Source organism: Apteryx rowi, unplaced genomic scaffold (assembly GCF_003343035.1).
Source record: "Apteryx rowi isolate R43461 unplaced genomic scaffold, aptRow1 scaffold_54, whole genome shotgun sequence".
Classification (NCBI taxonomy): Eukaryota; Metazoa; Chordata; class Aves; order Apterygiformes; family Apterygidae; genus Apteryx; species Apteryx rowi.
Genome location: NW_020450805.1, coordinates 2,383,655 through 2,396,251, shown reverse-complemented (window position 1 = coordinate 2,396,251; position 12,597 = coordinate 2,383,655). Strand labels below are relative to the sequence as shown.

The 12,597-nt window shown below is 43.8% G+C and overlaps 1 long non-coding RNA gene across 1 annotated transcript; it reads left to right on the top strand.

Annotated features, from left to right (window-relative positions):
* The first annotated feature begins 1,087 nt into the window (after nucleotides 1-1,087).
* Nucleotides 1,088-9,620, top strand: LOC112973373. The gene is made up of 3 exons (XR_003255956.1): nucleotides 1,088-3,001; nucleotides 4,077-4,132; nucleotides 8,099-9,620. It is a non-coding gene; the product is annotated as an uncharacterized LOC112973373 (long non-coding RNA).
* The last annotated feature ends 2,977 nt before the right edge of the window (nucleotides 9,621-12,597 follow it).

Here is a 12,597-nt window from a genome sequence, read left to right as displayed (position 1 = left end):
GCTTTTCTGATGATATATCTGAGCTTACTGGATGACAAATGACAGCTTAGTTCCTCCACACACATGCTTTTTTCTTTTTCCATTTTCCTTCCAATTTCTTCAGTGAAGTGCCTAGTCCTTTCTAAATCCACAGAAGAAGAGGGGAACTAATTTTCTTGCCTGCTTTGTATTGAGTAATGGCAGTGCAAGGAGGGGAGATATGAAGGAAAGGCTGAATTTTCCATATGTCTCCATTTTAGGTGGTGCTGTTTTGGAATACAAACATGCTTTTTGGCTAGCTTCCATTTTCAGATTTTTTTTTTCCTCAAGGTCTTGGTGTATGCAACATTAAGCAGAGAATCCTTTGGACAATCATCTTCTTGAGACATCCTCATTCAATGCTGTATTACCCATGTGGGATGTACTCTATTGATTAACTTTATTTTTTGGGGAAAGGAAATCAATATAAATCCAGTATCCTTTTAATTTGCTCTCCCACAGCTGCTTTTACAGGTAGTATTGTTCTTTTGTGCAGAACATGGCTGGCCACAAATGAAAAGCAGCTAGCGCTGGGGGAAAGCAAGGGCTTTGCAAGCAAGAAACTAAGAATTGTTACCCCATGTTTGTTTTCAGCTTTCCAGAAGCTGAAACTTTGTATGATACAAGTAAAATAGTATTTCTTATTATGCCCTTTTGTCAAGCAATTGTTCATTTGTCCCTGAGTGGAGTTGGGCTCTCTATTCCACCTCTGGAACAAAGATTGATTTAGTCTGTTTTGAGGTAGGAGTGAAAGGTGCTCCTCAAACTGCTGGACTGGGCAGGAACAAAATGGTGGATGCTGTAGACAATGATATCTGGGCAGATCAGTTGATAGAGCTTTAATACTGTCTTGCAATTTCATGAAATGGCATATATTTTTATTTATTTTTTTATTTTTTTTGCTGTGGTTTGCAGAGGCATGCAGTAAATGATTTATCTGCTGTACTGATCCCCTGTGCTGGCAGAGCTGTAGCATAGTGCACTGACTGGGAAGCCTTAAGTTCTAGGCTGGCCTTGGATTCTTGACTCCAGATCCTCAGGAGCAGGGGTGAGTTATTGGAGGGGATTTATTTGTGTGTCTGAATGGTGTGATACAGCGTTACCTCTTCTTCCTGACCTAGTTTTCTGAAGGCTGCATAAGGGGTAAGAAGTTGCCTCTCTCCTTATTTTCAGAAAGCTGCTGATAAGAAGTAAATAGGCCTAGTTTGAGTTTTCCTTTCTTTACACTGCTTCAAACCAGGCACAAATAGATAGTAAATTCAAAGGGCAATGGATTAAATGTAAGCATTGATTTCATGCTTCAACCTTTAGTTTGCCATGCTGGAGGTTAGCAGAAAGGCCTTGTCTCTGGATGAAGTTTGTTGTAAAGCAGGGCTTTATTAAGCTACAGTGGAAGAAGAGCCATAGAAAAGCTGCTGCTGTTCTGTCAGTGAGCATTTTAAGTCCAGGTGTTTTTTAATACTTCTTCAGATTCCTTTTAACATCTATGGTTCTATTTGGAAAGAAGCAACCTTCAAATATTTAGAAACTGTAGAAAATTTTAAAAACAAAAGTCATGTTTTGGACAAAATACAGTAAAAGAATGTACTGTGGTAGCCTCCTAGGAGCATAAATCTTTTAGCTTGCTGAAGTCTTGTCTTTTAGATTTAACTAAGCATCAGATAAGGGTGTTTTGTGTTGGGTTGGTTTTTTTAGACTTTTTAAAGAGTTATGTGAGAAGGGAAGAAATATATCATCCAGTGTTCTGTTATTAATTTTTGCCAAGTGTATTTGTGTCTTAGTGATAAAAATTAGAAGCAGTAGGCAAAGATATAAGGTCTCTGTCACTTTTTAATCTTTGCCAGGAGCAGAAATAAATGCCTAATTTTTAGCTAAGGGAAGCTGCACAAAGATCTTAAATATTGCCCATGGAAGTAGATAATGAGAAATTGGACAATGAGAAATTATTTTTTTAGGCTGGTAAAGCCCAGGGAATATCTTCAGGAATTTCAGAAATGCAGAGTGAAAGTAGGTGATGTTAGTGCAAGTCTACTTAAATGAATAAACAAACCCACAACCAACCACCAAACCAGTGCATCCCAAAAGATGATAAAATACTATTTTTGTGCATTGACAGAGTTAGAGTTGATAGCTTTCCCCCCCCCAAAGTCTGTATCTTGATTAGCAAGACATATCTGCTTAGCATGCTGTGGAATACACACCTTTTTCCTCTGAAGAGAAGGGCAAAAGAGATCCCATGAGACAGGTATTAATTTGGCACTTCATGTAATACGGTGTTGGTTTCTCTCAGATTATTACTCTCTCAGATTATTACAGAGAGACAAAAGGAGCAAAATCTATCCCTGGGACAGAATTCAGTCCTGTTCTGCCCTCTGCACAGAAGAAGTTCAAACAACCCATGTGTCACCACTGTGGGAGTACAGAGCAGCCATAGAACTGATTTACTTGTCTCCTCTGCCTCTATCCAACATGAAGAAACAGAGATGCAGGTCATGGACATCATTTATGTCAGCTATTTTCAGTCAATATGGACATATTCTTGGCTGTAACCATCTTGAACAAAATAACGCAGCTCTAGACTGTTATATTCTGCCTTAGAGTTGCAGCAGAAAACTGAGGATCCATATTTAGTGTTAGTTTCTCAGTTTTGTTTTGTGATCCCACATCCAGCTCTTCATGAGCTGTCTCATTGCTTGTAGTGAGGAGACCGATTACCATATGCTAGCAGTTCTCCTAGGTCCTGGTAAAACTAGTCAAGCTGCTGTAATATTTCCCATGAAGCTCCTACAGCAATCAGGGAAGCAGACAGTGGAGCCATCAGAACTGCTTATTCTACTTGATAAGGCAGGTGGTGGAGAACAGTTGAATAGCTGTAGTGAATGAAACATGTATCAAGAGCTGCTGCATGGCAAACAGTATTCCCTTTTACCAATAGGCTGATTGAAGAATCTTCAGTTTGTGGACTGCAAAGCACAGATACAAGGTAATGTTTTCTTAACAAATATAATTTTTCTTCAATAAATTGCTTTTTTGGAAGCTTTAGCCAGAACCTAAAAAACCCTGAAATATTACCAGTCATTTGAGATACTGCCCTGCTTAGTTTAGTTACAAACTTCAGTTGAATGTAGAAACAAAATAACACTTTAGGACCGATGGTAGCTATAAACAATAGGAAAAGCCCTGTAACAGCTATATGATAAAGAAATGGTACAGATGATCCTCATATCAATGTGCACGTTAGCTTGTGTTCATCTCCTGTCAAATATGAAAGGCCAGAAATTTAGTGAAAATTGCCAAACAATTAAAAGAGAGAGTGGCTCCTATAGCTGTGTACCTGAAAGATAAGTATTTAGAAATGCTTAGTTAGAAGAAACAAAGAAGGAAAACAAAAAGGTTAATTAGCAAAAGAGCATCAAGCACTGCTTTTCCTCATAAGAACTGGAGGCTTAATGCAATTAAACCCATTTTTCCAAGTAGCTTTTACTTTTTACAGTACAGTATTTCATAATTCACATTTGATATATCTGGCACTTGATACAAGATATAGGAGTGGACAGGCAGCCTGCTTCAAGCTGGCTACATGTCTACAGAAGAGAGATCATCAGAGATACTAAATGACCTCTACTATTCCTGTGACAATTAAATTTGAGTTTCAGATGCCAAAGAAGTTTTATAGGTTGAGGGTCTCTTTCAGGTTTGTAAGATGAAACCCTCTGCTTTGTAAGCTTGGCATCCTAGAACAAAGCATCAAATCCAGAACTTTTATTTATCCCAGTTCTTACAAATCTCTTCTGCTAGTGCACTACCAGCATACATTGTATGTTCAACTACAGCTGTTTTCATTCTGCATTAAGCTTGCCAGACTTCTTCCAGACTGCATCAAAAGCTTTTGGTATTGAAAACTTTTGATGCAGAGGGGAAGGCAATTAAAGGGACCTCAAACCTGGGAATAGAATGGCCAAAACCACCGGGTGCTAGCAAGCAGGATGTTTAGGATGACTACTGAGTTTGCTGCAACAAGCCCATTCCCTTTGCTGGTTTTTGGTTAATCTCCACAGGAACTATGAAAACACTATCTGGAACTGCTGGACTGTTGGAATCCTACTGTGAAAAGGTAGGTGTAGATGTGCATGCCTGGAATGGGATCTCTTTCCCTTCTCTTTGGTAGGTGGGCATATTCTTTTATAAGATCTTGGGTTTTTTAAGTTATTATTAAAATGATTAATCAGTGAGGCCTTTTCTGTATTGTTCATGGTTAAACATATTGTTTGTGGGTTTGTCGATAAAGTTCCTTTGCCAGCCTCCAAGAAGACTCTGTATATGTGGATGCTTCCCATCTCTTGATTAAACAGTATTATTTTAAAACAAACATTAAACAGTCAGTATGAAATAACTCTGGACCCTGAGTGCTGTTTGTTTAAAAATCATTATGTAAAGATTAAAAAAATGCAGGCCACTTTAAGATATTAATGGCAAGAGGGGGGCTGGATTCTGAAGCTTCTTGATTCATAGGGCTGTTGCTGTGGTGTCAGACCGGACTGGATAACAAAGTTTATGTACCTCTTGGAAGGTGTTCATACTATGGAAAAAGATATTTAAAACTCCTGTCTCTATACTTTATCTGGAGTCTTTCACCTATCTTGCAACCCAGCTACCATCTTAATTATTCTTGCAATTTTTTTTCTCATGTGTTCACAGAAGCCCTTTGTTAACTATGTTCATGATTATTCCATCTGAGGGAGAGGTCACTGTTTTTCACCAAGAAAAATGTCCTGACATTGGCTGCCAAGCGTGTAAAAGAATAAAGACAAGCACCTGACAGGCTGTTCTTTTGCACAGATTTATCATAGCTATTGATTATTCTAGAAAATAGTGTGTAAGAGGTTGCTTTACCATGTGTAGATAGGCTCACCCTGCATATATGTGTGATGAGAAAATACAGATTAGTTTGGTGCTGCTGCTTGGTGAAAAAGAGCACTTAAAAATGATGATTTTCCCCACACAAGCCCCCCCCCACAATGCTCACCTGTTTCCTAGGCAGCAGTGCCTGTTAAGTCCTCTTAAGTGTAATCTTAAGAATTGAATTGTCATCTCTCTGCCTGATGTTATGTCGTAGATTTTGAATTTCCCATTCTCCTTCCTTAATTAGCTATTGCAGAGACTGACTGGTAAACTAATTACTATAGCACTGAAATCCTTTGCCTGGTTAATAGGGGAGTAATAACAGAGTAATCCAGGGATGAGTTCAAAAACCCTATCTATGAGAGATTGCCAGTATTCTCTTCCCTGAATGAGACACAGCAGCATATTATTCAGTTAAAAAAAAAGAATTTTCAGCAGTTCGTCAGAACGTCCAACTTCTAATTTGCTCAGTATCTGCTTCTGCCCTACACACCAGCAGGTACAAGCTCCTTAATGCAAACGGAACATACTGCAGTGCAGACACCTGCCTGAGCCTGTTTGCAGACTTGGGAAAGTGCAATAGTGGTAAAGAGTGAGCTTTTCTACTTGCTCGTGCGTTACTCCTGGTGGTGATCTCAAGCCTAACTTTACCTACTTCCACTCCTGAGCAAGTAATGAGTTAAAGCCTGAGAGCAGGGGAGTGGAGAACCACTCCAGGGAGGAGGAGCAGCATATGGAGGAGGGAAAGCAGAAAACAAAGCTGCAAAGTAGCAGAGATCCAGCTACTCTGGAAAATAAGCTAAGCGTATATTCCTGCTGATAAGGCATTCAGGAATAAGGTGCAGTATAGCTAGTGAAAAATTAATCACCACACAAAAGGCTGCATTTTTAACCTGGTTCTTTAACAAAATCACCTACTGTTTGCCCTAGGAAGGAAGTGTTGTTATGAGCTGCTAAATCTGGTAGCCCAATAGAGGTGAAGTTGCTGCAGCTCCATGTCCTCGGATCGAGCCAGTAGCAAGACTGAGCATATATTCCCAATAGGCACATACACAAACATGCATGTACAACACACATGTGCATATACATATAGCCAGCCACACAGATCAACACAGCACTCATGCAAATACAAACAGCACCAGCAGCCTCATCCTGTTCCCCTCTCTGGCTTATCTGCATGAGGGTCCCTTAGTGGGAAATACAGACATATATACAATATGGATCCCTCCCATATAAGGCCTTAGAAACTCAGTCTGCCCAGTAGCTAGCCTGGGATCCTTGGTCTCCCCAGTTGCTGGAAGCTGGACATATGAGCAAGCCCTTGAGCCCCGCAGCCCTCTTCCAGTTGCTGGTACTCAGACCCCCTCACACACACCCCCATACAGATGCGCTATGGATCCCCCAGTAACTGGCCTTGGACACCGTGTCTGCAGTAGTGTCCCCAGCTGCTGGCACCTGGACAGAAGCTCCTGAAGCCTGCAGCCCCACTGTGGCTGCTGGTGCTCAGACCTCCTTGCATATACCAACACAGATGCACGCAGACTATGGATCCCTGCAATAGCTGGCCTTAGACACTCAATCCACCTAGCAACTGGCCCCAGGATCCTCTCATCTCCAGTTGCCTAATGCACAGAGACACACACATGCAAGCAGGTCTTTCATTTGACACCCCTCTCTCCCAGACCTTATATTCTGTCCAGTATCTGGTCCAGACTTTATGGCCACTTCGATACCTGGCTCCCAAGCCAGTTAGTCTGGCTGGATACTCGCTAGCAATCGTGCGCTGATATACAACTCCACACAGTACGCACACACTCTGGTCTCTCCAGTTGCTGGCACCCCAGACACACAGGCCCCTGTGACCTCTGGTCTGATTCCAGTTGCTGGTACTTTGATTTTTCACTCCCTCTGGTCTCTCCAGGACACACAGGTCTCCATGTCCTTTGGTCCTGCTCCAGTTTCTGGCACTCAGACCCTCGCTCACTCCACTCTCTCTAGTCACTGGCACCACAGATGCACAGGCCCTTGTGACCTGGACCCCAGCTGCTGGCACTTAGACCTCTGTACACACACATACCCACAAAATAGCATTTTCCTCAGCCAGGAAAATAGTTAGAAATGGAGTTTAATGAGAAGACAGGACAGACTGTAGTGATCAGCTAGGCAGAGGTACTGACCTGTAACCCATTTACACATGACCAGCTTTTTTTATTCCCATATCTCTCTATTGTCTCATGCTTGTTCCTCCTAAAAATCACTTTGATCCCTCCCTTCCCCTAAACATCCCATAAGATTTCTACAATCCCAAAATGCTCTTTCCTGCATTGCATTGTAAGTCCTACACCCGAGTAGGTAGTAACCCCCCTCAGTCTGTAAAATGATCCCGAGAGCCTCTCCAGCTGACTCACCAGAGTGGGTCTCTCCCCTGGACCACAGGGCCGATTGCTCTCCTGTGACAGCGCTGGAAGTAGGAGATCAGGGTGCTCCTTTCTCTGATTAGGTTATTGGGGTGCATAGGGAGATGAGCCTTTCATCACATAACCTAACAAAACCTTAACTAACTTTCTGGCAAAGAGTTCCATCACCTCAGAAATCTTTGTCAGCTTCTGGTTGGTTGTAGTGCAAAAAAAAACCCCAACAACCCTGCATTTCAGAGACTAGCCCAGCTGTGGATAGACTCAACCCTGCTATCATGATACAACTGGTAACAGAATTAAGAGGGCTAGGTGAATAAATGGCTGCTGGAGACAAAAATGGGACCTGAGGAGAACGAGGAAAACAAAAACAAAAATTGGAGAATGAAAAAGGTGTTGGGAGAGCAGAAGGACTAGTGATGAAAAAAACAGGACTTGACAGAAGAGTAGTAAAGACTGAAGGAAGTCCAAAGAGCTGAAAGTAGTCAGAGGCTGGAAGAGAACTGGGAGGAATGTTATACATGCTTGTCCTTTTCTTAATCTTTCCTACCTATCTGGTTTTAGTTAATATTACCAGAAGGCTACTAAGCTATCCAGACCTTGGTCTGACCCACTGTAGATTTCAATATGCCTCTATCATGGTGATTTTTGGCAACCACAGGGCAAACAGACACAACTGTGGACAGATGAACAGACTTTAATACTGTGAAATAATGTGGCTGTATTGAAATAATGCCTGCCTTAATGTTGTCATCTTCGGCCAGGTTTCCTATGGAAGCGAGGCTTAAACCATCAAGGTGCACATCTTTGAACTCGATGACCCATTCCAGGCAAGTTTAACCAGCATCCTACACACTGAGGGCTGATCCTTTTGGTGCAAAGCTGAAGAAGAAGTTGCAACACCAGCTCACACATTATTATATGCTAGAGAATCCTTACAGGGCAAAGTCCTGTATCTTCAGTCAGAGCTCACATCATCCTAGACACCAAAACCAATCAGTCACAACAGGCAAATCCACAGGAAACCAGTTGTGTCTCTGTTAAATGACAATTGCTGCAACATCAGTGGAGCAATTCACACCTCTCAGATTGTTTCTGGCTGCTGCGCAGCCTCAGGCTATGCTGGACTGCCGGCTCCCTTAACCATGCATGCCACATCCCTCTAGCACTAAGGGGGAGAGGGGGCCCAGAAGGAGTTTACAGGGGTCTAGTCACAGTGGATGTGACTGCAGCAGCCTCTGCTGGATTGGTTCTTCCCACAGGGGAAATTGTTACCCTCTAACTCTTCCCGCACTGGCACAGCCTAGCTGGCTATGATATGGCTCCAGGCTGCAGTTAAATTGCCTAAGGATTAAATGGACTTCTACAGCTACAGCTCTCTCGAAGTGAAAGTGAGAAGGCAAAGAGCTGTAACAAACCTGAGCCAGGAAGGGAAAAATGCAAGGCAAGTTGAGCTCTGTTCTGCAGCCTGAAAAGTCTTCTGAAGCCTTTGGATAGCCCATGAAAATCAGCTACCTGCTTACAGCTCTTATGCGAGCTGACAACCTGAGTCCATGCCACTCTCAGAAGTAACTGTTCTGCAGAGCTATGGATCTCACTGCTTAATAGCAAACTGTTCAGGACAAGATTAATTTGTTTCTGAGAAGCACCATGAGCCTTGATATTGCGGTATGAGTGATCTTGGCCTGTTTCATACTGGCTATCCAGGCTTAGCCTAGACATGGGACATAAATACTTGTGGCTGAAACACCAGTGTTGAGATGATTCAACAAATCAATTTACTCAACTTTTAGTCAAGCTAAAAGTCTTGCTATCAGTTCAATAACAGCAGATCCTGTACAAAAGTCTAGTTTTCTTTATGTAGTACTTGTATTATTCAGGCACTTTTTTAAAAAAAAAAGTTTGACATTCTGAAGAATTCTCTAAGCACACATTTAATAGAGGCCAGTCTGAAAAGGTTCAGAATTACTGTTTGTACTTTTTTTGTTTTGGCCTGGATTTGCAGGTACAAATAAACAGGCCCTTACCTCCTGTTTGTTCCTATTATAGATCTAAATGACCCTGCAAAAGTCAGTGGGAGTGTTTCTCTTGAGTTCAGAAGGACTCGATGCTGGTGAATATTAAATGGAAGGTGAAACGATTAGTACAAAACTAGTTTGTTCTTATGACCAAAAGACCACTGTGAACAAAGCCAGAGCAAACTCCTCAGAGTTAAATCTCAAGTGAATTTACAGGTTCACTGTAACTAATATGAAGTGGTTTGTTAAATAAACTTCTTGCAACACATTTGCAAAACACGTGCTTTCCAATTCTGTTTTCCATAAAGAGTTTGGCAAAAACACATTATGCTGGAGTTGTCACCTCACAGGTAGCCTTGCTGTTAGGACAGGAATGTCACATCTTTGGAAAACAAAAATAGGGGCAGATGAACTCACTCAATTGTACAGTTAAACTAAGAAGACCACAATGTACTCAGGCCGTAAAAACATTGTTTGTAGTGCCCTCAGAATGAGCCCTATCTAACTCTGTAGCTAGTCAGTTCATAGGACAGTGATGCAAATACAAACCAGACACACCAACTGAAATCAGGGTTTCATCTAGCCCAGTATTGCGTTTCCAACACTGGCTCTAAGCAGATGCTTTGAGAAGAGTAAGAACAGGAAAAACACATAAAATACTCCCCTCTTTTCCCTACCCATATATTCTCCCAGCTATTTTCAACTCATGGGACTTCCTGATCCTGATGTAATTTTTCAGTTTAGTAACTGTCAATAGATCTCTTTTCCACATGTTCAGTTGTCCCATGAGTCCATGTGATCTCAGAGCCACAGTGTCCTCTGGAGACGAGGAGCTGCTGGGATTTGTGCCAGATTCCTTGACAAACAGCAGCTAGACCATGCTTAAAGAATATTTGGCTTGTGAATGACCAAAATTTCAGGCAAAGCCTCTTCTAGTTATTTGGGCCACAAAATTAATGTTGCTTTACCAGCTTCCTAGTATAGTTCTGCTTCCAATGGAGGTGACATGAGCTCAGGAGGCTCACCTGGTTTCAGCACCCTCACCTACAAGCTGCGTGCAGGCTCCAGGACAAGGGAGGTGCACCTAGATGTGGCTCAGCAGAGACCTTTCCCAAACTCACTCCAGTTACAGATGCAGCAACATTCGCATAGTGGCCAAAGCAGCCAACAGCATAAGGGCTTTCTCCATCTCAAAACAATGATTGCTGTATACTGTTACCACAGGACAGCAAAAAAAATTTCCTTTCTTTGGATCGGTTGGCCTGCAGCTCTGGAAAGCCATCAATTGCAATGGAAAAGGGGGAGTAATTAGCACTCACGTGAAAAACTACTAACTATGCTTTGTGCACACCCAATCGTGTAAGCAAGCTGAACACAACYGTTTTATTAAAATGTGTCACAAGCCTTCAACTGCAGTGTTGAACTTTATATGGAAAAAAACAACAAAACAACCCCCCCAAAACCCAGCTTAATCTGCCCATCCAGGCAAGGTTCCAAGACAGAACGTCTGAGATATTCTGAGTAAATCCAGAATGAATGAACTAAAGTAAAAACAGAAAACTCTTACAGACAAGTTTTGTCCAGCAGTGATAAGGCAGCTTGCCAGGAGCATAATGGATTATCTGATTCTTTTAAACTGAAATTGCCTATGGCTACTCTTTACCAACCATGATACATCTAGAAGCAAATAGGCAAAGAAACAGGAATGCACATATTATTCCTTTCACATGTCAGTTCTTAGTCTTCAGGAGGTAATTTTCCCCTGACCTAGTAGATTAACCTGTCTTTAATAGCAAAGCCAGCAATTGAGCCACCTGTTTGTGAAGCACTACTTCTTTTTAGCCCCTTTAGGTCCTGTGTTTCTTCCTCCCACCTATCTTGAGGCTACAAGATACTTCCTTGTTTGACTGCAGTTCTTCTTCTTTATGCCTGCCAAGGGTGATTTCATGAAGCATAAGCAGTCAAAACTCCTCTGTTGGAGCATCAGCTCACTGCTGTTGAAGGGCTGGAGTTATTTTTGGCATTGGCACTCTTGGCTCTTCCTGACATGGCCTAGCCTTTATAACATGACATACTCTCTCATGCACACTCCCCACTGGCATGCTTTCTGTGGAACTGCTGTTTCCCAGACAATATGGTAACACTGACTAGAAGAACCAAAAAGAGCAGGCAAAATTATGCCCTATCCTATAATTACTTTGAGTTTTCTATTACAAATGCTTTCATCCGTTTGCATGGTTTTGCTTCAGAGGATGCTGGCAACTAAGCAACTAGGGGAACTGCAGAGCATTCAGCAGCTTCCTCCCCCCCACCCCGGTAAAGAAGACTTAAAAAAGCTGCCAGGTCATAACCTTAAGGAGTCATACTATCAGCAGAAAGTCAGGCAGACTCTGCTGTGGCCAGCAATGCTTTAGCTTGATCTTCAAAAGCCACGTTACGAATAGGCCAGTGGCGCACGGCACAGCCCGCCTCGGGGCGCCGCAAACCTGCCGAGGGAGAGGCAGATCCGCACTAGCGGCGCTTTCACCTTTCTCCGCCACAGTCCCTGCCCCACCGCCACGGCCTCCCTCGGCACCCCAGGGCGGCGGGGCCCGCCCCACCGGCCCTCAGCTCTCCAGGCGCCTCCCTAGGCCCCGGCCACCGGTCCCCCCTTCAACGGGGCGGCAAAGGACCCCGCGAGGAAATGAGACCCGCGCCCTGCCGCCCTACAGCGGCCGCGAGGCCCACRAGGAGCCTTGTATGCTGGGATTTGTAGTCCTCATGGTGCAGCCGGGGCCTCATAGGCGGGGAAGCGCTCGCTCACTGATGTAATCTGACCCTTCTCCCGCCCCGTCTTCTTTTCCAGCCTTATGCGCTCTACAGCTCACACCAGCACATTCCAGCGTGGGTTCCACGGCAGGGAGGGGTCCTTCTCCAGGGCCTGCCCGCGACGCCGCCTGAACAGAAACATGGGCTCCTTGGCTCGCCTTTGGCTCCCGCCTCCCAAAACACCCAGGCGCTCGCCGGGGCGTCCTCATCTCGTTTAGCAAYGCGACCTGGAGCGGCGGGGAGGTAGGAATCACCGCAGAAGGAGTCCAGGCCGATCAGGCGGCGCGTGCGGCGGCCCTCTAGGAGCCGGGTGAGGGGTCATGCCTGGGATCTGCTCCCTCCCCCCTTCCTCCCTCCCCCACCCTGACATGCCAACCCGGCAGTCGGCGGCGTAACAGCGCGCGGGCAGCGTACGTGGGGCCGGCGCGGCGGGGGGG